General features: G+C 37.5%; 1 protein-coding gene and 1 long non-coding RNA gene across 10 annotated transcripts in view; one reads left to right on the top strand and one right to left on the bottom strand.

Moving 5' to 3' along the window:
- Positions 1-27,032, bottom strand: part of LOC113189665 (uncharacterized) — a 173,128-nt gene that overhangs the window by 123,574 nt on the left and 22,522 nt on the right. The gene's annotated exons all lie outside the window — the stretch shown is intronic.
- Cnot4 (CCR4-NOT transcription complex subunit 4) overlaps positions 11,779-27,032 on the top strand; it is a 126,845-nt gene continuing 111,591 nt past the window's right edge. For 6 of the 9 annotated variants that reach the window (XM_026398548.2, XM_026398551.2, XM_026398550.2 and 3 more), the window contains exon 1: positions 11,779-12,019. The gene's annotated coding sequence lies outside the window, so the exon portion shown is untranslated. Of the gene's footprint in view, positions 12,020-12,746; positions 12,834-27,032 lie in introns of all 9 variants that reach the window. The other 3 variants (XM_026398549.2, XM_077795936.1, XM_077795937.1) reach the window with 2 other exon arrangements.

The raw sequence follows: 27,032 nt of genomic DNA on the forward strand, positions 1-27,032 counted from the left end.
TTCTTTCCTTTTATCAACTTCAGAATTCATGTAATTTGGCTGTTATCCTCTCCCCCTACTCTTTAATATCAGCTACCATCCTGGCCACTCCTGCTCATCACCTTGCACCCTGTTTTTTTTTTTAAGATTTTTTTTTTTTTTAGATGTTGATGGAACTGATTATTAGGTCAGGAAGATGGGGATTCTTCTCACTTTTGGTTCCTGATCATAAGGAGTTCAAAGTGCACTGGTGGCAGCAGTACCTTATAGTTCCATTGAGCCCTGGTAAGCTTATATCCTCCAGCAAGCAAATGGCCTTTGTGGGTACCAGAACCATTAACAGTGCAGAGCCCAGCCTTCAACATGGGAACCCAGTGGGAGTGGTGGCAAATGAGGTCACTTCTGCTTCACCCTAAATTTTTAAACCCATTTTCTCTTTCTCTTGGTGACACTATGTCACATGGACTCTAGTTTAATGTATGTACTGCATCTAGAAGGACAACATACTAAACATAGTGTATTTTCTCCAACCTGATGCTTAAGATGTGCCTTCAGTGCTTTCTGCAGTTGACTGATTCTGAAGGGAGTGGTAGATTTTTTTTTTTTTTAATGAAGGGATGCTGTATTTTTTAAACCACTTTTTTAGAGAGAGAAAGACAGAGAGAGAGAGAGAGAGAGAGAGAGAGAGAGAGAGAGAGAATTTTTTAATTTATTTTTCAGTTTTCGGCGGACACAACATCTTTGTTTGTATGTGGTGCTGAGGATCGAACCCGGGCCGCACGCATGCCAGGGGAGCGTGCTACCGCTTGAGCCACATCCCCAGCCCGTGGTAGATTTTTAAAAGGCATGATAGGTACGATTATGAGGCAGCTATGCTCTCTGCAGCAGGTTCTTTTCAGAGGACATATGAGTGATGCTCCCCTATGGCTGACACATTATCCAAACTACTGAAAAGCAAAGATATCTTTTGACTCAAAAAAAATCTTTCAAAAAATATGTCAATGTAGCTGGGCATAGTGGAGCATGCCTGTAATCCCAGAAGGCTGAGGAATCCGGAAGGCTGAGGCAGGAGGATTGCAAGTTCAAAGCCAGCCTCAGCAATTTAGGGAGACTTAGTGAGCAACTTAGTGAGACCCTGTCTCAAAATAAAAAAATAAAAAGGAGCCGAGGATGTAGTTCAGTGATTAAGTGCCCCTGGGTTACTTCTTGGTATCAAAAAGATATGTATATATTTTTTCAATCTAACAAAAGCTGAGGGAATTACAGAGAACAATTATATATTACAATAAATGTTTAAAGGAAGTTCTTCAAGTGGAAGTATGATAGAGATCAAATCTGTATGAACAAACGAGCTCAACAAATGGTAACATGAAAGTACTTTTTTTTAAGAGAGAGAGAATTTTTTATTATTTATTTTTTTTTAGTTTTTGGCGGACACAACATTTTTGTTTGAATGTGGTGCTGAGGATGGAACCCGGGCCGTACGCATGCCAGGCGAGCGCTACTGCTTGAGCCACATCCCCAGCCCATGAAAGTAATTTTTTAAAGAGATAATTGATGTCTGAAGCAAAAATAGTAAATGATATTGTGAAATATATTTTTTGGTCTTTGTCCAGTTTCCTGGTATATAACTCCTGAAATCTTGAGAATCTTCAAAGTGAAAATGCCTTTTTGTGTACTAATCAATTGACTGATGACTGGTAGCCTCTAACTAACTTCAGAATGGGAGCTGCTCACAGAAAGACCAATGGCAGGATTAGAAGGCTGGGGTTTTTAGTCTCACCCACCAGCCTCCAGGGAAGGGAGAGGAGCTGAAGGTTAACCTGATCACCGAAGGCCAATGATTTAATGATTTAATCAACCATGCCTAACTAAAGAAATATCCATATATAAACGAAACAAGACAGGGTTCAGGGGCCTTCCAAGTAGGGAAACACACTAAGTTCCTAGAGGATGGTGTACCAGTAGAGACCATGGAAGCTCTGCACCCCTCCTGCCATACCTTACTCTATGTATCTCTTCATCAGTACTCTTTGTAATATCCTTTATAATAAACTGGTGAATGTCAATAAATGTTTCTCTGAGTTTTGTGAGTCACTCTAGCATTAATGGAACCCAAGGAGAGGTTTGTGGGAATCCTGATTAATACTGGGTTAGTGAGAAGCACAGGTAAGACAAACTGGGGCTTAAGATTTACATCTGTCGATCCTCAGAACCACATGAAAATAAATACAATAAAGATATTGTGTCCAACTACAACTAAAAAATAAATATAAAAAAATAGAAGTTAAAAAAAAGATTTACATCTGATATGGGGGGGGCAGTCTTGTGGGACTGAGCCCTAAAACTTGAATCTGATACTATGTGCATGTTTTAGGAACTGAATTAGAGGACATCCAGATGATGTCCCCTGATGAAGGACTATTTGGTGTGTGAAACCTGCACACATTGGAAGTTACAGAAATATTTTGTGTTGTGAGAGTATAGGAGAAACTAAGTTTGTTATTCTTTTTTTTTTCTTTTTTTTCTATTTATTTTTTTAATGTTGGTTGTTCAAAACGAGTTTGTTATTCTTATAATCTCAGAGTAGTAATGTATTGGGGATTCATAACTTATATAAAACAAAATATATGACAAAGAATGGCAAAGAGGAATTTGAAATATGTTGTTATAAGTTTTTTGTTTTTTTTTTTTGGTGCTTGTAAAATGCTGGAGATTGAATCCAGGGCCCTGGGCAAAGTCAGCAGGTGTTCTTCCACTGAGCTATACCTCTAATGCAAGATGCTTTTGCTGTCTGTGAAGTGCTACAAAACTATGCCCTACAGCCCCTTCTTCTTCTTCTTCTTTTTTTTTTTTTTTTGGTGCTGGGGATCGAACCCAGGGCCTTGTGCTTGCAAGGCAAGCACTCTACCCACTTTGCTATATCCCCAGCCCCTGTATTTTTTTTTTTTTTTAATTTAGACACAGGATCACACTGAGTTGCTTAGGGCCTTGCTTAGTTGATGAAGTTGGCTTTGAACTCATAATCCTCCTGCCTCAGCCTCTGAAACTGCTGTGATTACAGGCATGTGCCATTGCACCTGGCTAAAATGTAGATTTTAAAAAAGTTTTTCAAACATTTTTGTACTGGTACATTATAATTGTATATACTGATGGGAGTTGTTACATATATGTAAATACACACAATTTTTTATTTTTTTAAAGGTAGATATATTAAAGATGTAAAACCTAAGGGTTAAGGCTGAGCTCAGTGATAGAGTGCTTACCTAATTACCTAGCAGCATGTGCAAGACTTAATTTTGAGCCCCAGCACTAAAAAAAAAAAAGAATAAACCAATAGTGGAAATGAAATGGAATAAAGTATATCTAATACAAAAGAAAGCAGCAAAAAAGGGCAAAAAAAATAAAGATAGAACAAACAGAAAACTAGCAATACAATAGATGAAAATCCAACCACATATGGGGCTGGGGATGTGGCTCAAGCAGTAGCGCGCTCGCCTGGCATGCGTGCGGCCCGGGTTCGATCCTCAGCACCACATGCAAACTAAGATGTTGTGTCCACCAAATACTAAAAAATAAATATTAGAATATTAGAATTCTCTCTCTCTCTCCCACTCTCTCCCTCTCTCTCACTCTTTCTTAAAAAAAAAAAAAAAAAAAAAAGAATGGAAGCTGGGTGAGGTGGTGCACGCCTGTAATCCCAGCAGCTCAGAAGGCTGAGGCAGGAGGATCATAAGTTCAAAGCCAGCCTCAGCAATGGCGAGGCACTAAGCAACTCAATGAGACCCTGGCTCTAAACAAAATACAAAATGGGATTGGGGATATGGAAAGCAGTATGGAGATGCACCACATAAAAATAAATAAAAATAAAGGTATTGTGTGCAACTACAACTAAAAAAAAATAAATACGTAAAATAGAATAAAGGTATTGTGAAAAAAAAAAGTTGGGGATGTGGCTCAGTGACAAAGTGCCCCTGATTTCAATCCCTGGTACCAAAAATAAATAAATAAATAAATAAATAAATAAAGATGGAGAATCTTTGCTTTTGGCCAGCAGAACCCTTTACCTTTAGCCACTGGCCCAAGGTAGCCATATGACTCAGATGCCTTTTTGAGAGATTAAATGCCCCGTGGACAAAAATTACTTCAATTTACTCTTTAAGTTCCAACTCTTTTTCAGTTCAAAGCCTATTATATTTTTATGTATTTGATGCTTTTCAGTAAATGCTTCTAGTATTCATTCAACTTCTTTATAGTTGTCTTCAGTGAAAGGTCAAAGGGACTTATATTTAATGAGCCTCCAAGAACCAGAAAGTGGAATGAAAAAGACAAATCTGGATGGTCCTAGATACCCAATCCTTTCCCTCTTTTGTTATTGTGATAATCATTCAGCAAATATTCACTACTTTCCCTAAACTTTCCAGCTCTTTTCCTGCTTAGACTACTGAAGTGCTACCAAATGTGGTGCAAGGAGAAATTTGACATGTGCTTGCATATCAGGGCTTGCCCTCCTGTATCTAAGCCATGTGAACAACTTTGTTCAGGAAGTGACTGCCCCTGAACACACATGAAAGCAATCCTGAACCTAACACACCAAGAGAAGCCAATCCAGCTAGATTTGCAGTTTGCAGCAGAGCCACCCCGATGAGCCTGGTTCACATCCACTGATCCCCAATTGCCCAGAGGTTGCATGAGAAAGGACAAATGACTGTTGTTATAAGCCACTATATCCTTTCCCTTCCTTCCTTTCATAGGAGGGATGGAACCTTGAGGTGCTCTACTACCAAGGTACATTCCCGAGCCCCTTTTACTTTGAGACAGACTTGAAGTTGCCCAAGTTCATCTTGAACTCATGATTCTCCTGCCTCAGTCTCTGGAGTTGCCAGGATTACAGGCGTGCATCACCAGGCCAGGCAGTTATCTTGGAAGCACTTTTGTTATTTATACAAGTAGCCTAACAAGATACTCCCTCAACAGAAAAAAGGGCTTTCAACAGAACCTGAGCTCCAGAAGCTTCTCCTTTCTGACAAGGTCATTTTTTCCAGTCAGGAAGTTCTTATTTTTATATAATTGCCTAGAGACTCCCTATTTCCAGTCTCTATATGAAGTTAAAACAATGCAGGATGGCTTTGGGGACATAACTCAGTGGTAAAGCACCTTCCAAGCATGCACTAGGCCCTGGGTTCAATCTCCAGCAACACTGAAAAAGAATCACAAAGAATAGACCTATAAACTGGCATTCCCCCTCTGGGAATGGGGACACACCTGGTTTACTTATGTCAGACTTAAGCATGTGTTATCTATTAGATAATAAAGAATAGTATCTTTTTACATTTCTGCCAGCAATTTATTTTTCTCCACTAAATCTTTACATTTACACTATGCAGAACCAGTGGTGTATGCCTCTGAGTCCCTTGCACAATAAGAAAGTCTGGTCAGATTCATCGTCTATGCTATTACTGGAGGCCAGAAATCTCAATGACTGCTAAAAACCTATAAACAAAACTTAACAAATTTTACTGCTTGTGGGGTTGGAGATTGAACCCAACCAAGGCCTTGTACATGCCAGGCAAGTATTCTGCCATTGTCCTGTACCCACCCATCCCAACACTTGCAATTTTTTATACTGTTTTGTATCATCACTGATATGTGGGATCCTACTAATTTTTATTTTATTTTTATTTATATATGACAGTGGAATGCATTATAATCCTTATTACATACATAGAGCATAATTTTTCAAATCTCTGGTTGTATACAAAGTATATTGACACCAATTTGTGTCTTCATACATGTACTTTGGATAATAATGATCATCACATTCCAACATCATTAATAACCCCACCCTTCCCCTCTAACTCCTCTATCCTATCTAGAGTTCATCTATTCCTCCCATGCTCCTACTCCCTATCCCATTATAAATCAGCCTCCTTATATCAAAGAAAACATGTGGCATTTGGTAATTTGGGATTGGCTAACTTCACTTAGCATTATCTTCTCTAACTCTACCCATTTACCTGCAAATGCCATGATTTTATTCTCTTTTATTGCTGAGTAATATTCCATTGTGTATATATGCCACATTTTTTTTATCCATTCATCTATTGAAGAGCGTTTAGGTTGGTTCCACAGTTTAGTTATTGTGAATTGTGCTGCTATAAACATTCATGTGGCTGTGTCCCTGTAGTATGCTGTGTTTAAGTCCTTTGGGTATAGACCGAGGAGAGGGACAGCTGGGTCAAATGGTGGTTCCATTTCCAATTTTCCAAGAAATCTCCATACTGCTTTCCATATTGGCTGCACCAATTTGCAGTCCCATCAGCAATGTATGAGTGTACCTTTCTCCCCACATCCTTGCCAACACTTATTGTTGTTTGTCTTCATAATAGCTGCCATTCTGACTGGAGTGAGATGAAATCTTAGAGTGGTTTTGATTTACATTTCTCTAATTGCTAGCAATGATGAACATTTTTTCATATATTTGTTGACTGATTGTATATCCTCTTCTGAGAAGTGTTTGTTCAGGTCCTTGGCCCATTTATTGATTCGGTCCTACTGATTTTTGCATGTTGAGATTATATCTGTGCCACCATGCCTGAGGTTATATGAACATGCCTGATGTTATACGAAGCAACTCGGGAGGCTGAGACAGGGGGCTTGTGAATTCAAAGCTAGCCTCAGCAACAGTGAGGCGCTAAGCAACTCAGTGAGATCCTGTCTCTAAATAAAATACAAAATAGGGCTGTGGATGTGGCTCAGTGGTTGAGTTCCCTGATACCAAAAAAAAAAAAAAAAAAAAAAAAAAAATCAAGCCATCAAACTATGGCCTGAAAGCCAGCTATCTGTTTTGGTTAAGATTTTATTAGAACCAGGACTGGATTAGGGAGGAAAGTGTAAATTCAGGGCTAGATTTTTTTTTTTTAAGTACTGGAGATTAAACTCAGATTAAACAAAGCTACAATCTCAGAGTCCTTTTGATTTTTAAATTTTGAGACACAGTCTTACTACTTTGCCTAGGCTGGCCTCAAATTTGCAATCCTTCTGCCTCAGCCTCCTGAGTTACTAGGATTACAGGCCTGCACCACCATGGCTATCTTCATGTATTACTGTTTTGTTCATTTCAAATTTTGCATAAATTTTGTTTTTTAAAAATGTTTACCACAATATTGTTTTCTGTGATTACTGAGTTTTTTGATGCTTCCTTATATTTTATGTCCAAAGTAAATGCATCACTTGCCTCACCCTACTTGTTGTCTTGACCTGGTCCAAGTCATACCTTATCTCCAAGCTGTACTTCTGCAGTAGTTTCCTAACTAGTTTGTCCACTTCTAACTCTGCTAACCATCTCATATCCATTGTCCACGTGGCAGCCACTGTGATCTTTGGAAAGAAAAGGTAAAGTCATGTCACTCCTTTGCTTTACTATTCAATTGTCTCTCATTCTACTTGGAATAAAATCCAGGTTTCCCATAAAGTCCTGCATAATATGAATCTCAACTTTTTCCTTAATCCCATTCCTACCACTCTGCCTTGCACTAACTTTATTGGTTAACTTTCCATTTCTGGAACATGGTAAACATATTCCCACATTGGGGTCTTGGTACAGGTCATTCTTTATTTTTAAATTTTTTTTTAATTTTTTAAAAATTTTTTAGTTATCGGCAGACACAACATCTTTGTTTGTATGTGGTGCTGAGGATCGAACCCAGGCCGCACGCATGCCAGGCGAGCCCGCTACCTCTTGAGCCACATCCCCAGCCTCAGGTCATTCTTTAAATGTTTAATCTCTTCTAATCCTTTCAATCTGAGATTCAGTTATCTCTCTGAGAGGCTTTCCAATATAAAGTAGTCTCCTCCTGATATTTCTTTTCCCTTTTAATATTTTGACAACATACAAGTATTTTGCTTATTATTTTGTTTGTTGTCTGTGTTTTCAAACCCTAAATCTTTGAGAGAGCCTAAGGCTTTGCATACTATCATATATCCAGTATTCAAGACTTCAATATTCACTAAATGATTAAAACTAAAAAATGATAAACAATAATAAAACCCAAAATTAATAGGCCTTTTGGGAAAAAGGCCCACAAATAAAGTGGCATTAGTGTTTATTAATATTAAAGCAGTCTGACAATAACAAGAGACATAAAAGTGATTATTTATTTTGTCCAATATCACAAGAATATAACTTAAAAAATGGTATTTAAAATATATATTAGTAATTTAAAAAGGTTAAAAAAATGGGAAACCACCCACAACAATAATTGCCTTGTAAACCTCCCTCGTTCTCATTTTCTGTTTCCAACCTAGGTTATCCCATATGTCCTTTCTATGGCAGAATCCAAGAAGGTAAGCATTATCACTGGGGAAAACAAAAACCAAGCTGGGCAAAATACTACTGTCATAATTTTCTTTCTTTATTTTTGGTGACTCAGGGCCTAGTACATGCTAAACACACACTCTACCACTGAGCTATACTCCCAACCACTTACCAGGATTTCTAAATTTACCAGTCTCAAGTGGGAAATCATTATTTCCCTAAACGCCTGCTGTTTTACTTCAGAAGTTGTTCTCTTACCTTCTCCAGATGCTACTGTAACACTCACCATTCTCCTTTTACCAAAGAAGTCACCATCTATTAGGGCATTTAAGCCAGAAAATCTGAGTCATTCATAACCAGTTTATCACCAAGTCCTATTATTTTGGTCTCAGACATATGTCATGAATCCATCACCTTTTTTCTACCTTCACTGTCACCACAATAAAAGCTACCATATGGTTGACTGAAATATTCTTTCAATTTGTTATTTCATTTTCTTTTTAGAACTTTGGGTTGAATACAGGGGCCTTTTACCACTGAGCTATTTCCTAGCCCTTTTTATTTTAGATTTTGAGAGAGGTCTCACTAAGTTACTGAAGCAGGCCTTGAACTTGTGAGCCTCTTGACTCAGTCTCCCAAGTTGCTGATACAGTAGTATTCCATTATAGGCATGTACTACCTTGTTCGGCTTAGTTTTTCCATTTTCATTCTTGCCATTCTCTGATCCATTCTCCACACAGCAGAGTGATCTGTTTTTTTCTTTTTTAAAAAGGATAAAATGGATTCATACACATAAATTCCCTCTACCCCTTTTTAATTATAATCCCTCTACCTCTTTTTAATTATAATCCTCCTAGTAACTGACAACACATTAAATATTTGATGTGTATGAATCCTTCCACTATTTTCTGTTATTATATAGAAATGTATTCATGTGGTTTTGATAATTGTTATATGGATAAGTCTATATGAAATTATGCACATACACATTAAAACATAAAATATGTAAGAAATTGAGGCACTGGTCTGAGAGGGTAGTAACTCTTACTGATTAGTTGGTGACCTAAGAACTGTCACTTCTCTAATGTCAGTCTCCAACAATGAATGATTTTCAAGATAGGAATGGCAATGCCCCCTAGTGTTGGATACTCTGGGAGGTACTGTTGACCTTTAGAGTACAGAAACCAAGTAGCTAGGCTTCTTGCAAAATTTGGTCCTGTTCCTCAGGAAGGAAACTATTTTGTATCTCACATGACTATTAAATGTTCCACCATAGGTGAAAAATAGTTCGTAATTATCTGTACCTAAAATATATAACTTAATTTACGTATGAACACAAAGTTGTTTTTGTTTTTAATTTTAACAGAAAATATTTTAGGAATGCAACTATAGTACAATGAGGACAGATTAGTGTTATTCCACAAAGGCAGCCAAAACATCATACTGTGTCAAGTTAATAATATAGCTTTCACATTCATGGGGATTTTATTAATAAATGCTAGCACATGATAAATTCATTATATTTTCTAGAATAGTCATGCTTGACACTTATGTTAAAACATAACTTTATTATAAATTCTTTTCTTTGTACTTCAAAGAGTACAATTTTGATTTAAAACAAAATAATAAATGTAAATAGTTTATATTACCTTTGAATTTCACTTCAGGCTCATCAAGGGGACATTATGAAAATATTTACTTAAAAAAAGAGGTATTAGTCAGCCATGGTGGGGCACACCTGTAATTCCAGGGACTTGGGAACATAAGGCAGGAGGATCACATATTCAAGGCCAGCCTCAGCAACTTAGTAAGACCTTGTCTTAAAAAAAGGGGGGGAGGCTGATGTAGCTCAGAGATAAAGAGCCCCTGGATTCAATCTCTGATACTAATTTATTAAATAATAATAAAATAAAATAGAGGTATCAGTTGTCAGCAGATTAGGCGATGCTTAAGATCCCTTCCAGTTCTTATGTTAAACAATTCTTACTGGTTGAATCTTTAATAATGGAAATATTCTTTTTTTTTCTTTTTACTACTTTGTTTAGCCACTATAAACTAGTTATATGTATATACATATGTATGTATATATAAGCACATCAAAAAATACAGGTCACCTGTACTGAACATTTAGGCATTTAGTTACCTAAAGGTGAATCCAAATGATTTCCCAAGTTTCCTTGCCAGATGATCATTTCATGGCTCTATAATTTCAAAATTATGGTAAAATGCATATTATTCATATATTTTCACCAGATATCTCTAGATTTGATGAAGAAGCTGAAACACAGAAAACTGATTTTTTTTTTTTAAAGAACAAAATCAGGGCTTCTTATTATGAGATTAGATTCATGGATTTAAAATTGCAACCTCTCCATACTCCTCTCTTCCCGATTTAAATTTTTTTTCCTTAGAATATGCAATTTTAATCATGTAATTTTAAAATCGATTGCCTCCCCTCCTCTCTCCCTAACCACAACACACACTAGAATATGGACAGGGAATTTTGTGATTTTGCTTACAGCTGTACTAGCAACGTAGTGCTGGGCACCCAGGAGGAGGTAAATGAGTATGGGTGAACACACGCAATAAGTAAAACCGACTGCTTTGAGCGCCACTTTCACCAGAATTCTAGGAGGCAACCGAAAGGGATCGATAAATTGACTAATTTTTGTGATTGAGGATTCCTGGGTACTGCATTCTTGTGCTCTTTGGGATGTGTTGAAGTGTGCGGAGTTTATGAATTTGACACACACGGCTGTGCAGGCAGGACTCCGAATTAATAATAATTTGCATCAGAGCCTGCAACTGTTATCAAATTCACATAAACAGAAACGCATGTTACTTTAAGTGCATGGGTCTTCCGTCCTCTTCGGCAATGTGCACACGACAATTTAGGGTATTTCTTCACGGGAGGTTTTACGGTTAAGAATGGGATCAAGGTTGATGGTTCCAGAAAGCGCAAACTGGTTAACCGAGAAACGAATTAACGCTCACTTTTCTCAGTAAGACGCCAAGCCAGAATCAGACTCTCGCTCTAGATCAAATCCCGCGCTCTTCTTACCCCCAAACTGCCTCCATCTCCACCCCGCCCCCTTTAGATACCTATCTGTGGTGGGCGGGGCAGAGAAGAGACGTTCTCGGCTCCCCCAAATTGGTTAAGTCTGCCCCGAGTTTTGGTTTCTCACATTTCAGCAAACACTGAGGAAACAAAAATACTACCGAAAACCACCGACCAAATGTCACTGAAGCCGCACACGCGGGAGAGAAGAAAGCAAAACACGAAGAAAGGCGCTGGTCCCGCAGCCACGTGAGGTGGGCGATTCCAGCTGCCCTCTCAAGTGAGGACTTCAACTCCCGGCTTGCCCCTGGGCGGTTATTCTCCCAGGACTACAACTCCCAGGGTGCTGCGGGCGCGGCCGCCGCAACCTCCCACTCGGCCGCCCGCCGCTGGTCCCGCCCCTCCCCCGCCCCTCCCGGTCGGATCGGCGTGCGCCTGCGCACCGGAGGCCGGAGGAGTCTTACCCTAATGTAAGATGGTGGCCCGTCTGGCTGTGGAACCCACCGAAAGCTGAGAGTCTCTCTCTCAGCCGTAAAGGTCGGACTCGCTGAAGCAATCAGGCTCGGTTCTGAAGAGTTTTTCCCCCGACACTCGTTCAGTGGTCTCTTGTGAGGACGCGGCAGCGCGTGGAGTCGGCTAAGGGAAAAGCGAGGCAAGGCAGGCGGGTGAGTCTATGCGGGGTTGGGCTTAGGGGAAACCCGGGGCTGACCGGCTACGAGAGAGCGGAGGCTTCGCTGGGACTGTGCAGGCCGCACCCCCCTTTCTCCCCACCCCCCGCCTCATCTTCACCCTCCTCCTCCTCCTCGACCTTCCTCCTCCTTCTCTTCCTCCCTCTCCCCTCTACGCCACAGCAGTTACCACCAGGAAAAGGGAGCGGGGCAGGAGGCAGCGCGGCGGCCAGCGCCGATTCTCTTTCGAGAATTTCTTCTATTGGGGAGCCGAGGCGGCTTTTGGTTCTCAGCTTTCCCCCACATTTTTCTAGGACCAGGATTCTTAGGTCTCAGTCCTCCTTGTTTCCCCAGCTCCCTTTCCCCTCTCTGACGTCCTTTCCTGCTGGCCCCGGTCTCCCAAGACCAAAGCCATCACTTCCACGCTGACCCGTGTTGCTGCTGCTCGTTAAACCCACTGCTCATTGCCCACTCGTCCTGCTTCTTGTTTTTTGCTCCACTGCTACCGCTCTGGAGTTAGCCTTTGCCCCCCTCTGGTGCTTGCAGTCAGCCCCCAGTCTCCTTGCCAGGCTGGAGCCTCTTCCTATTTGCAGTCTTTTCCTTTAGCCACATCTGTCATCTTAAAGCTTCCCCTAAGTATCTAGATTATGCTGCTGCTCCTCCTAACCCACCTGTTTCTCAGTCTTCTTGAGAATTGTCCGTTCCTCCCCTCTTTCCTATGCAGATTATTTCAACACACCTTTCCAGAAAAAAGGGATGCCCCGAGTTGGTCCTTGAAAAGTAAAGGAAGTTGGTAGGTGAATGAAGTGAGGTAGGATACTATTAAACGTTATGAGTAAAGATTTTTATTCATGCGACTCAGGAGCCGCGTTTTGCTTTCAGTGATCTATTTGTCGATTATTCGCTCTGTTGGGACTTGGCTGCTCCCTTTCCCTTTTTTCATTTTGGGCCTTCTCGCCTTACCAAGTGTTCTTCTGAATTGCCTCCCCTCAGGACACTTAATGGGTCTCCTGATTATAAATATTAGTCTAAGCATTTCAAAATATGATAAATCTGGCACACACATTATATCTGTAAACTCCACAAGCAAATATAAATGATATTTTAATAATGTGTGTTACAGATCTCTTTTATCTTAAGACTCAATTATTGACTGAGTTATTATATTAATGTTCAGCTGAATTGATGACATTTTGTTTATGGTTTAAATGGAAATTTCCTCCGGCTAACATCAGATTTACTTAGTATTTTTGGATTTAGGAAGTTTTCTTCTTTGATATTTTTAGGGTGGTAGCTATCTGAATAAATTGTCTTGCAAAAACTTTAGGTATATAGGCAAAAGAAAAACATTTTGTTTTGGAAAACTTAAATCCATTATATTTTTTCTATAGAAAAGAAGGGGGCTGGGAAAAGATATCACAAAGCTGTGCATACATGTATATTTAGTGGTACTGTCATTGTTATTTACAGTAAAAAGCAGAAACAGAAGCAAGAAGTGGCTTACGATATGCATGTTTTAGTAAAAGTAAAATTGAAATGTGACTAACGGCATAATGGGAAGAAAGAGCCTTTGCTATAATAGAGCACTTTGAAATAAAGAATTACTAGAAAAGCAAACAAGATTATCTAGATCAGATACACACACATCAAGTTTGAACATCAACAAGACATTGTGTTTTTAATATATTTGTAAAAATCTTTAAAGTTATAATAACAATATTATGCAGTAATCTCTCATTGGCAAAAATAACTTCTTAAGTGTAAATTCAAATACACTTTAGTCACTTCTGCACATTACTAGATTATTATAATCATGTATTTTGCATGTGAAACTTGAGTATCATCTTACATTTGAAGTTATAGTCCTTGAGTGTGAAAAATAGTCTTTTTTTAACCAGTGTAAACTAAGGTTAGAAAAGCTGTTTATAGCTGGGTGCAGTGGAGCACACCTATAATCCTAGATACTTGGGAGGCTGAGGCAGCAGGATCACAAGTTCAAAGCGAGCCTCTGCAATTTAGTCAGACCCTAGCTAACTTAGCAAGACCCTGTCTCAAAATAAAAAATAAAAATGGCTAGGCAGTCCTCATACCAAAAAAGAAAAACTGTTTATAAAACTTATTTCCTTTCAGCCACTTAAGTCCCTGTTTGAAGGAACTAAATAAATCCTTACTTTCTGAGAATTGGAAGCAATTTATATAGCAATCCCTGTCCTAAGTTATAACTTGAAGTTTTGAAAAAAGTGTTGCTTCCATTTAATTCATCAGGAGCAGCAAATTTAATAACTACTCTTCGACTCCAGGTAAAAAATATACGTTGTTGGAAATGCTTGCCACTTTGAACAGTTCTAACATAGGTCTAGAAACCCTTGGCAGTTATACTTGGCTGAATCCTAAGCAATGTGTTCTAAGGAGAGGACTGTTTGTCTGACAGAAGGGGATGAATGATTTTAATACATGTTTTCTTTTGTAAAGGTACTTGACTCACTAAATATTTTCTTAAGTAATTTTTCCTTTTCCATACTTTTTGCCTATAGACATCAAATTTTTAGTTTCAGCCCTCTAAAGTCAAAATGAATTTATTAGGGATCTTTAATATGTCTAAAGAAGATATATAAAGTGACACTTTGATAGGAAGTAAGAAGCTGAAGCTTCTAAATATTTTTGTATGGTTTAAGATTTTAGTTGTAACATCAACATTGTAGCTTCATACTTTTGTGATTTCTTTTGATAATTTGGAATACTTTATGTCAGTTCAGTAGTTGAATTCTTCAAATGAATAGATTACTTGTAAAGGTTTTAAACATGAATTGCTTAAAGTTGTCTTTCTATAAAATTTGTTTTTTGAAATTATATAAACAGATCTTTAATTCTACTAGGATGAGACAGTTAAATGGCAAAATACAAGAAAATAAAATGATTTTGTAATGCTCTTCATCTTCAGTTTAAATTGGAGTACTAGCAATAGTTCATAATTCATTACTTTGTAAAAGAAAGAAGGAGTCGCTTAATGATGAACTACTAGCATTAAGAGCGTTTTATTTCATTAATTTTTTTTTTGTGATGCTGGGGATGGAGGCCGGGGCCTTGCACATACTAGGCAAGTGCTCTCAGGGGAGTATTATTTTTAAAATGACTTTATATGTCTTAAAAGAATGAAAACTAACTTCTCAGTTTAAGCAGTTTGGTTTTAAGAGTCTTCCCTTTCTACTCCCCCTTATTCTCAATTTTAAAATGAAGCTGTAATCTTCATTTTAATGAATTATTTTATGTGACTGCAGAGAATTCTTGATTAATCTATTTATACTCAGTCTTTTTGTTTTTATAGTCTATATAATTGGGAGAGAAAGTTTCAAATGGAAAACTTCAGCCTCTGCTGATAATTGAGTTGGTTCTTTGTCAGTACCTATAATTCTGTGTTGACTTCTAGTTAAAGAAGTTACATTCAGCTCATTTGGTTCTGAAGAAAACAGTAGGGAACTAGGTTATAGAGGATTTTGCTGTTCTAGAAACAGTATGACTAGAATGTACTACATACTTTTCTCAAAGGATTTCTTAATCTAAATGGAACTTGTAAATGGTTTTCATCCCACTGGAATAGCAGGTATTTGATAAAACTTGTTAACACATTCTGACATTTTACAAATTTCATGTTATCTCAGTTATTAGGAAAAATCTACACATATCAATTCTTGAACAGAAAGTAGCAATATCCCTGATAATTTCAAAGTTTCATATTTTTTCCCCTCAAAAGTTCAGAGTACACAAATGATAAAGATAGCATAATTTACTCAGTCATTTTTGTAATGCAAGAAAAGGAGATAGGTGGGACTTTTTAATCAGATATAATATTATTCTAAAAGTATTCATCAAAATTATTTTTTATCTTGTTTTTTGGACTTCTTCACTGGAAAAGATTGATAAAATTCAAAATTTTCAAATGTAATATAATCTAGTGGGTTTTTTCCAAACATGTTTATGATATGATTCTTTATTATTTAATCAGAAAGTTGATTATGGAAAGTTCAACACTCTTTTGGCCATGTGTATTTTATTTTATTTGCTGCTGGAAATCAAACCCAGGACCTTGTGCTTGCTTATAGAGCTTGGTGGGGGTTACTTCTGAGCTCTTACCTTTGCTACATTCTGAGTCCCTCTTAAATTTTAGTAACATGTTTTGCTTTTTTATCAGCAGAGGAAAACCTGACTTAAAGGTAGTACAAATATAAGGCAGTATGAGTATGACTTTATTTTACTTCTATGAAGTTTGTTTGTTTTGTAGTACTAGGGATTGAACCCTGGGGCACTCTACTACTGAGCCCAGTCTTTTTTTTTGTTTTGTTTTGATACAGGGTCTTGCTGAATTGCTGAGGCTGGCCTTGAACTTGGGATCCTCCTGCCTCAGCCTCCCAGTCCCTGGGATTACTGACATTAGCCAGTGCATCCGGCAGATATTGATTGCATTTTGAATAGTAGACTGCAGTATCAAATGGGGTGGAGCATTCCTTACCAGCAACAAACAGATACATTGTCATTAAAACAAATATCTGGAATTTCTTAAGTATGTTTTTCAGTCCTTGGAATACCAAGAAAGTTATTTTCAGATAATTTAAGAACCTATTAATTCCCTGTTAGAGCATCAGGTGTCTTCAGATTGTGAGTCTCCTGAAATAACATTGGCTGATTTGGGTTGTTGAACAATTTTTTTCTCCTTTTTAAAACTTAAAATAAATTTCCTGCCAGGCACTGTGGTGCCCATCTGCAATCCTAGCAACTTGGGTTGATGACAAGGAGGATTGAAAGTTAGAGACCAGCCTCAGCAACTTATCGAGACCCTGTCTCAAAAAATAAAAGAAGCTGGGGATGTATCTCAGGGGTAAAGTGCCTTGGGTTCAATCCCCAGAACTGCAAAAAATACAAAATTTTTGCTTATGATTTTTTTGCATTGTTGTGTATTTTCAGTTATTATTTGGGAGGACTATTTTGTGGATGCTGAAATTGAATGAAAATTTGTAATGTAGACAGTATTGCTTTGCTAATGAGCATATTTTGATGGAGATTCTCTCCATTTTGATTATATTTTTTCCTCCAACTTATTGTTAGATGCTCCATGTTTCCTGCCGAATTAAATCTTTCCAGAAACTTAAACTTTCAATGGAAATCTAGGTATTTGTTGAGTAAGGAAATCATTAAAATGTATTTTGGTTTTGTCGTTAAAATGACAGTATTTTTTTTTTTTTTTAAAGAAGCCTTTTTTTGTGTGTAAAATTTAAGCAAGTACAAAAGTAGCTTTGAGGGCTTGGGTTGTGTCTCCAATGGTAGACCGCTTGCCCAGCATGTGTGAGATGCTGGGTTCTATCCCCAGCACCACATAAAAAAGCTAAATAAACAAAAGAAAAGTATTGTGTCCATCTACAACTGAAAATATTTTTGAAAAACGTAGCTATGAACTGGCATTAGTTGTCCGCTTCAAAGATTATCAACTCATAGCCAATTGGTTTCATCAATACCTCACTTACTTTATCCCTCTTCCCCCTACTCTTTGGTCTTGCTTTTATTTTTCCTCTCTCTCCTTTCTGTTTGTGGCACTGGGAATTGAACCTAGGGCCTTGTGCATGCTAGGCAAGTACTGAGCCTCTTAGCTACACCTGCAGCCTTGGTCTGCAATATTTTTTTTTTTTTTTTTTTTTTTTTAGAGGGAGAGGGAGAGGGAGGGAGAGAGAGAGAGAGAATTTTAACATTTTTTATTTTTTAGTTCTTGGTGGACACAACATATTCGTTTTTTTTTTTTTTTTTTTTTTTTTTTTTAATGTGGTGCTGAGGATCGAACCCGGGCCACATGCATGCCAGGCTAGCGCACTACCGCTTGAGCCACATCCCCAGCCCCTGGTCTGCAGTATTTTGAAGCAAGTTCTGGTCATCACATTGTTTTATTTGTACTAGAACTCTTTTGTTAAAATATCTTGACTTTTAAAATTAGTATTGTTCAATCAGTTTTTCAAGTAGTCTGAGTGCTTGTTGGAAAACGATGTCACTTTTCATAATAATGTAACTAGCACTCTTCAAGCAATATACACACAATTGTGATACTTGTAGTTTGAGTCCTTGTGCCAGGTTTTCTTCAGTCTCTAAGTTTTAGGAGTGAGGCTTCCTGGGAAATGTGGGACTTGAATAAAGAATATGGACTATTTGTATGGCAGTGCATCTCTAGAAGAACATTCCATACATTGCAAGTGGGGGATGAAAACACAAGCAAACACTTGGTGGTGGGGACCAGCATGATGTAAGAGGGATGTAAGAAGTCTAATCTCATAGAATAAAGTTTTAATTTTTGGGAATGGTGGCAGAGTAGTTTGTAAAGGAGGATAGAGTTAGATTTTGAAATGTGTATTCAGATTCAGTTAGAATTTGATCTGCTAAACAATAAGGAGCCAGAAGAGACTGGTAGTGTGAAAGGTAACATGCTCAAGGTGTTTTTTTAATAGAAAGATTGCTCTTTCAGTAGTGTGCAGCATAACGGGGGTTGACAATTGAGTTTTGCTTGAAAAATTGAAGACCAGGCCAACAAAGTAAGGAGCCATTCTGAGAGAAATAAGGGTGGTTCTTCTATAGGATTAGGCAGCTAATTGATTCCATCTTTTCTTCAGCTATATTCAAAAGTGACACTAAAGTTTTAAGAGTAGACAATTGAGAAAATGTGTTCATTTATCTTTGATGGTAAACAGCAAATTTTTACCTCCTTGTTTTGAGACAAGTTCTTCCTATATTGCCCAGGCTGGCTCTGAACTCCTGGCTCAAGCAGTCCTTTAGCCTTAGGCTCAAAAGTAGGTTGGGACTACAGGCATGCATCACTGTGCCCCACATAAAGCCCAGTTTTTGGAAAGGAGATGATCCATGATTACTCAAGTATATTTTACTCAATGATCCATGATTACTCAAAAAAAATTTAATAGAGAATAGGTATCAGTCTTTCAAGTATTCATTTATTGGGGAACAACTACTTGGAAAATAATGATTATCTTTATTAAGTGATATAGTAAGAGATAAGACAGACCTCATTTGTGAAAGAGAAATTGATGCCTCATCTGTTTCTCTGTGTTTTATTGGTACAGAAGGGATGTTAGGAGACTTCTTATTTGAATAATTTTAACCAGTAAATGTTATTAGATACCTTTAGAGTTTAATAATGGCCTGCTTTGAGCAGAAAGAATGATAGAAAATTCTGATAAAGTAGGGCATTAAATATTGTTAGCTCCAAGCTCCCTTAACAATGGTTAAGGTTAAGTCAGGGAAATTGCATGGAAATGAAGGGAGACCCTCATTGCTATACAATATTACATATAAGAGGTTGTGAGGGGAATGGGAAAATTAACAAGGAGAGAAATGAATTATAATAGATTGGGTAGAGAGAGAAGATGGGAGGGGAGGGGAGGGGGGATAGTAGGGGATAGGAAAAGTAGCAGAATACAACAATTACTAATTGGGCATTATGTAAAATTGTGGATGTGTAACCAACGTGATTCTGCAATCTGCATTTGGGGTAAAATTGGGAGTTCATAACCCACTTCAATCTAATGTATGAAATATGATATGTCATGAGCTTTGTAATGTTGTGAACAACCAATAAAAAAAAAAAAAAAGGTTAAATCAGTAGGCTTGCCAAAGAATGAAGGGACATTGTGATATAAGGATTTATTTGATTTACTTTAATACACATTGTTTTGCAGAAGTAATACCTTTTAAAAATCTGATTAAACATTGGCCATATTTGTTTGAGTTGGATTTTTTTGTTTTTAAAGTTCTGAGACTCATAGAGTTATTCTTTGTTTTGGTTTGTTGACCCTTCAGGAAGCTAACTTTCTTCATCTTTTGGGTATTTCTGGATAACATGATTTTATATATATATATATATATATATATATATATATATATATATATATATATATATGAATATTTCACATTTATTTTAAATCTGGGGGATAAAGATTCTTGTTTATGGCTTTGTAAATGGTGGATGAATAGTACTATATTGCCATTTATTTTTTTCCTGCTTCCTTCAGTATCTCAGAATTCCTCCTCTACTATATTTAGCATGTGGACCTCAAAGATTCTTAAAATTGAGGCCGAAAATCTCTCAAGCCCTGGATGTTTACAATTTTAAGGTTAAACAATTTTACCAATTATTTTCTTTCCTATGTTATAAAAGTTAGGATCTATCAAAATGCCACAGGCTTATTCTTACTTGGGAAATATTAGTAATCATAAAAACCATTATTTAGTTTTGTGCATTATTGAGAAATACAGGTTGGACCTTCTTTTCCCAAGAATCTTAAATGCTTCAGAATTTGAAACTTGAGCACTAACATGACAGTCATGAATGGAAAATTCCACACCTGACCTCATGTGACAGGTTGCTATCAAAAGGCAGGCACACTAAAATTAAAATTTTATTGTGTAAGATTACCTTTAGTATATGTGTTTAAGGTATATATGAAACATATACAAATTTAAATGAATTTGTGTTCAAACTAGGGTCCTGTTGTCAAGATGTCTCATACAGATATTCCAGAATCCAAAAAAAAAAAAAAAAAACCTTGAAATACTTTCATTTCAGATAAGAGATACTCAGCCTGTATTCTGTTTTTCAGTGACATTCCCTCTATCTTCATCTTTAGAGCTCCTTAATCTCTGTAATGTGACAGGTTTATTATTGTTTTGTTTTGTGTGGTACTGGAGATAGAGGCCAGGGCATTCTACCACTGAGCTACATAGCCAGCCTTTCTAAAAATTTTGTTAAATTTTGAGGCAGGGTCTAAGTAGCTGAGGCTGGTCTCAAGTTTGTGATCCTCCTGCCTTCTTAGTTGCTGGGATTACAGGTGTGCACCACTGCTCCCAGGATGACAGAGCTTTTTTTTTTTTTTTTTTTTTTTTTTGGGTACCAGGGATTGACTCAGGAGCACTCAACCAATGAGCCACATCCCAGCCCTATTTTGAATTTTATTTAGAGACAGGGTCTCATTGAGTTATTTTGCTGAGGCTGGCTTTGTACTTGGGATCCTCCTGTCTCAGTCTTCCGAGCCACTGAATTTTTGACAAAATTCTTTTACTACTTAGCTGTTCATGTGTCCTATCAAATAAGTAGAATATAAATATATTGCCTTCTCCTTGGGGTTTATTTTAATAGGGGCTTTAATGTATTAATTTTGGATGTAAGATCTTAGTTAAGATATCCTTTGTGCAGGAGAATCTTGAGAAGGATTATTCTGCCCCCACGGTATATTGGAGGGAAGTAAATATCAACTGTGCTGTATAGAAGAGCGTTAGTATTTGAGAATATCTTCAGTGGTAGCTGCCCAATGTAGTCTCCCCCAACCCCAAATATTTTTATTTAATTCTTTTGTTATAGTTTGGATGTTGAATGTCCCCTAAAGACCCATGTGTTAAAGGTTTAGTCTTCAGAGTGATGCTACTGGAAGATGGTGGAACCTTTGAGAGGTATGGTCTTATAGAAGGTCCTTAGGTCATTGGGGACATGCCCTTGAAGGGGATTGTGGTACCCTGGACTCTTCCCCTTTTGCTTCTTGACTACGAGGTAACTGATTTTACTCCTCCATATGCTTTCTCCTCCGATTGCCATCCAGTATCACTAGAGGCCTAAAAGCAATGGATCCGCCCAGTCATGGACTGGGACCTCTAAAACTGTGAGTCCAAATAAACCTCTTCTCTCTCTTTTTTTTTAATATTGTTTAGTTGTCAATGGACCTTTATTTTATTTATTTATATGCGGTGCTGAGAATCAAACCCAGTGCCTCACACATGGTAGGTAAGTCTCTACAACCGAGCCCCAGCCCATTCTCTTCTCTTTATAAGTTAATTATTGCAGATAGATTGTTTTAGTGACATAAAACTGATTAATACACCGTTGAAAGTGTGGAGCCACTTATAAAAGCATCACAATGGGTGGCAGTGGGTGAAAGAAGGAGAAAATTGCTTTATGATTTAAAATCTCTTCCAGATAGTTTGGGAACTGGAGACTAATTTGAATTCATCTCAGATTATTAAAGGTTTATATACTTTTCATTCATACAGTGGTTGGGATGAAGCTGGTTTTGTAGAGTGTCCTTAGGGATGCCTTGTTAGCCAAGAGGGTAGATGCTTATATACCCAGGAAAAAAGAGGAGAGGCAGCAAATAAATACTTCAAATTTTATTAATGGTTCCTTTGTACTTTTGTGTAAGTCATCAATAATACTGTTTTCCTTTGCTGCCTTTGTCATATACTTAGGTTTTCTTTTCTTTTTTTTGTCCCTTTTTCTGATTTACTGTAGTCCTTTATTAAAGATAAATAGTCTCATAAGAAAGATGGTGTTATAGCTCTGGCTTAGCATGCACAAGGCCCTCGCTTCCATCCCCAGCAAAACATGGGCGCGCTCGCGCGCGCGCACACACACACACACACACACACACACACACAGTCTCATAAGAAGTAAATGTGTCCTTAGGCAAGCAGAAAGTGTGTAAATGTATGAATGAGAAAGACATGTGAGGTTCCTATCTCTGCTGTAGGTTTTCTTTTCTAAGTTCACCTGTTATAATTATTTGTAAAAAGCCACAATCTTTAGTCTTTTCCAAATCAAACTAGAGTCCTTTTCCTGGCCTGTGCATTTTAATCTATTTTTCCCCCTTTTTTTGGTACTGGGGATTGAACCCAGGATTGGTCAACCACGGACCCACATCCCCAGCCACTTTTTTTTTTAATATTTATTTTTTAGGTATAGCTAGACACAATACCTTTGTTTTATTTATTTATTTTTGTGTGGTGCTGAGGATCAAACCGAAAGCTGAGCCACAACTCCAGTAGGCCCCCTCCGCCCGCCACTTTTTAAAATGTTTTATTTAGAGACAGGATCTTGCCGAATTTCTAAGTGCCTCTCCAAGTTGCTGAGGCTGGCTTTGATCTTCCTGCCTCAGCCTCCTGAGGCACTGGGATTACAGGCATGTGTCACCTCACTGGCTTAATCTTTCTATCTTAAAACCTGACGAATTTATGTCCTGGAAAGTATGGGAAGATTGGAAAGAAAATGATAGTATTGCTCCCAGTCTGCAGTGTTAGTATTGTTTTATGGAAGAACTTCTGCCTTTGATTTTAATTTTTATGTAATCAATTAAAATAATCTAATAGGCAGAGGGAAGGGAAGGAAGGAAAGGAGGAGGGAAGTGCTGAGGAGTGATATTGGCCAAATTATATTGTTATATTGTGTGCATGTACAAATATGTAACAACAAATCCATTATTATGTATGACTATGATGTACCAATTAAAAAAAGTAACCTAATGATTTCTCAGTGAGTCCTTAGAAACTTTTTTCCTCTCTTTTTGGCAGTATTGGGGATTGAACCAGTGTTGTTCTACTACTGAGCTACATCCCAGCCCTTTCTATTTTTTTTAATTTTAAGACAGGGTCTCACTAAGTTACCCAGGAGGGCCTTGCAATCCTTCTGCCTCAGCCTCCTGAGTTGCTGAGATTGTGGGTGTGAGTTATTTATTGGTACTTTTTGGAAATTTCTTGCTTGTACTAAAATTTTATTTTTTGTTATTTTGAACCTAGTCCTAGATATAAATTTTGCTTCCAAAAGTTAAAGTTGGTAATCTTTTTAAAGTAATAATCTTCTCTGCATTGTATTTAAATCTTTCAATCCCTGATGAAAGCAAGGATAAGAATAAAATAGTATAGGCATGCTAACAGAAAACATTTGTTAGTCCTGTGTCACTATGCATTTTAATTAATTTATTTATGCCTAGTAAATATTTTCAGCAGATTTGGGGGACTCTTAAGTAATATGTGATATATTTGTGTTTATAGTTTTTTTTTTTTTAAACTGGGCTACATCTCTAACCCTAGATTGCTTTCTACTATATACTATTAAATTCTATAATTTCAAAAGCTTGGCATGATTTTAAAGGAAATGTTCACCATTTGGAGTAAAGGACTAATTGAAATAATTTCTTTTTGTAGTTGAATATAGTTTTCAATAGTCTGTAGTTTTTAGTGTAAACCCTTTGAACTCTTCTTGTTTTTATTTATTATGTCAGCTGGGAGTATGGGTGGAACCAAATTCCCTGAGTGTGAATCTTGGCTCTGTCACTTACTGACTTTCAGACCTATGACAAGTCACCTCATTTTCTGGGCCTGTTTTTTTTTTTTTTTGGTAAAAAGACCTATCTTGTGTTGAATAAAGAGTTAAGGGGCTGAGGATGTGGTGCAAGAGGTAGCTCGACTGGACTCGACAGGCATGTGTGCGGCCTGGGTTCGATCCTCAGCACCACATACAAACAAAGATGTTGTGTCCGCCGAGAACTAAAAAAAATAAATATTAAAAGATTCATTCTCTCTCTCTCTCTCTCTCTCTCTCTTTAAAAAAAAAAGAGAGAGAGTTAATATATGTAACTGCTTAGAATAGTGTTTGGTGTGTAGCCCTGTAGAAGTGTACGTATTTACCGTTAACACACATTTAAAGTCAAGAAGCATTCAATTTTTTATTTTGTACACTTTTTTTCCATGAATAGGAGCTGGACAGACATGTTTCATTAGTTTTTCGACCAAATGGAAATATATGCACTGTGTTTGAGGGGTAATCAAAAGACTGGCCTGCCTGGAATCCTTAAGAATCAAGGAGTAATAGAAAGTGAACTGGATAGATATGATACAAATGGTTTTTTTTTTCCTCCTTCTTTGTACTGGGGATTGAACTCAGGGGCACACAACCACTGAGCCATATCCTCAGCCCTGCTTTGCATTTTACTCAATGAGTTGCTTAGTGCCTCACTGTTGCTGAGGCTCCTGTCTTGCCTCCTGAGCTGCTGCTTTTACAGGCATGTGCCACCATGCTTGGCTGGAGTGTTTCAACTAAGGCAGAGAAATGTAGTTGTGGTTGATAAAAGGGAATCATTGCGAGTTTTTTGTTTGTTTGCTTTAATTCAAGGTTTTTAAAATGTTATTTAGTGGAAGATAAATTTTTGTTTTGATATGTGCTAAGGCAAGTGCTCTATCACTAATGTATACTCTCAACCCTGGACAGTGGTTTTGAGTATCATTGTTAACATAGAATTTTTTTTTTTTTTTTTTTTTAGAGAGAGAGAGAGAGAATTTTTTTTTTAATATTTATTTCTTAGTTCTCAGCGGACACAACATCCTTGTTGGTATGTGGTTGCGAGGATCGAACCCGGGCCGCACGCATGCCAGACGAGCGCGCTACCACCTGAGCCACATCCCCAGCCCCAGCATAGAATTTTTTGACTTTACATGAACAAAGGATTCCTTTTTTTAAATTTTATTTTGGTCTGTTCTATTTACGGATCTGTCAAAAGTGATCCTGATAGATAGTAGGCACTCAATAAATGTTCATTTAGTACACAAACCTGAAAAGAGACTGAGATAACAGAAAAAGTGTCACTCCTTAGCACTCCCCTCTTCCTTTCCTTCCTTCCCCTCCCTCTGCCCATTAGATTATTTTAATTGATTACATAGGACCTAAACTAAACTTTCAGGGTCCCTACCTTTCAGAGGTAGGAAGTGAAAAAGGTATTATTAAAGGAACAATTAGAGAGGTAGAAGGAAAATGGAAAAGTTTAAGTCTTGAAAAGCAAAGTAGGAGATTTTTCCATGAGAAAAGTCAGGGGGGGGGGGGAAGGGAGGAATAGGAAGACCTGGATTGTGTTGCTTGTAGGTAGCCAAGGAAGTTTCATGAAGGAAAGGGGCTGTCATAACATTTAAAAGGAGTAAAGATAGTTTAGGATTGACTTGGTGGGATAACCATTGACCTTTTGAGCAATTTCAGGACCAGGAAAGAAAGTATAAAATCAGATTGGAGAGGTTAAAGAGGGTACAACTGGAGACTGTGCTAAAAACCGTTCAGTCGAGAAAATGACTGTAAAAATGGCAAGAAAACAAATTATAATAGCATTGTTCATAGTTACTGTATATATACTTCATGAGTTTTGTTTTTTGTTTGTTGTTTTGGGGTTTGAACCCAGGGGCACTCTGCAACTAAGCTACATCTCCAGAGTAGCTGGGATTACAGGTGTGCACCATCATGCCTGGCAAGATGAGAAAACTTGAGGCAGGTTGTGCTGAATGTTCTTAATACAGAAGATGTATTATTACATATACCGTTCCACAACTCTGCCCCTTGCTAATTATATGATTTTGGGAAAATATAAATTTCATAGATCTGTTGTAAGGATTAAATTGTTTAATCTTTTAAAAACAAAACACTGCTTGACATGTGGTAAAATATTAGGTAAATGCTAGCTGTTATTATCATATACTGCTGAAATAAGGTAGAATGAGATTGAAGGCTTGAAGGGAAAAAAATAGGAAAGAAAGAAATTAATAAAATTATTGCCAAGTAGTACAAGAACTAAGTGAAAAGGCCTTAGGGTCTTTTCTTTAGCTGTTCCCTCTGAGTGAATAACACATTTAAAAATATCTATGTAACTGTCTCCTTGGGATCTTTGTTGGGATCTTTGTTCAAAGAATCCAGTAGGACAAGAATGTTTGTTTTGTTCCCTGATATGCTGATGTACTTGAGAATTTAGGAATGGTACTTGTCACGTAATAGATGGTAAATATAGTCTTCTTTTTATAACTTTTTTTTTTTGGTACTGGGGATTGAACCTAAGGGTGCTTAACCACTGGCCCACATCCCCAGCCTTTTTTTTTTTTTTTTTTTTTTTTGAAACAGGACTCTCTTAAGTTTTTCAGGGCCTCATTAAGTTGCTGAGGCTGGAATTGAACTTGGAAACCTTCTCCTGCCTCAGCCTCCCTAGTAGCTGGGATTATAGGCATGCAGTACCACACCTGGCTAATATATTCTTTTTGAATGAATAAATTAATTATTCTGCATTGAAGTGGGATGGTTGGGAAACAAATTAAAATGCTTGTAGTACTTTTTTTTTTTTTTTTTTTTTGCGAAGAGCCAGTTTCCAAGATTGATATTACAACATAGAAGTTA

This window comes from Urocitellus parryii, chromosome 3, assembly GCF_045843805.1.
Source record: "Urocitellus parryii isolate mUroPar1 chromosome 3, mUroPar1.hap1, whole genome shotgun sequence".
In the NCBI taxonomy this organism is placed as follows: Eukaryota; Metazoa; Chordata; class Mammalia; order Rodentia; family Sciuridae; genus Urocitellus; species Urocitellus parryii.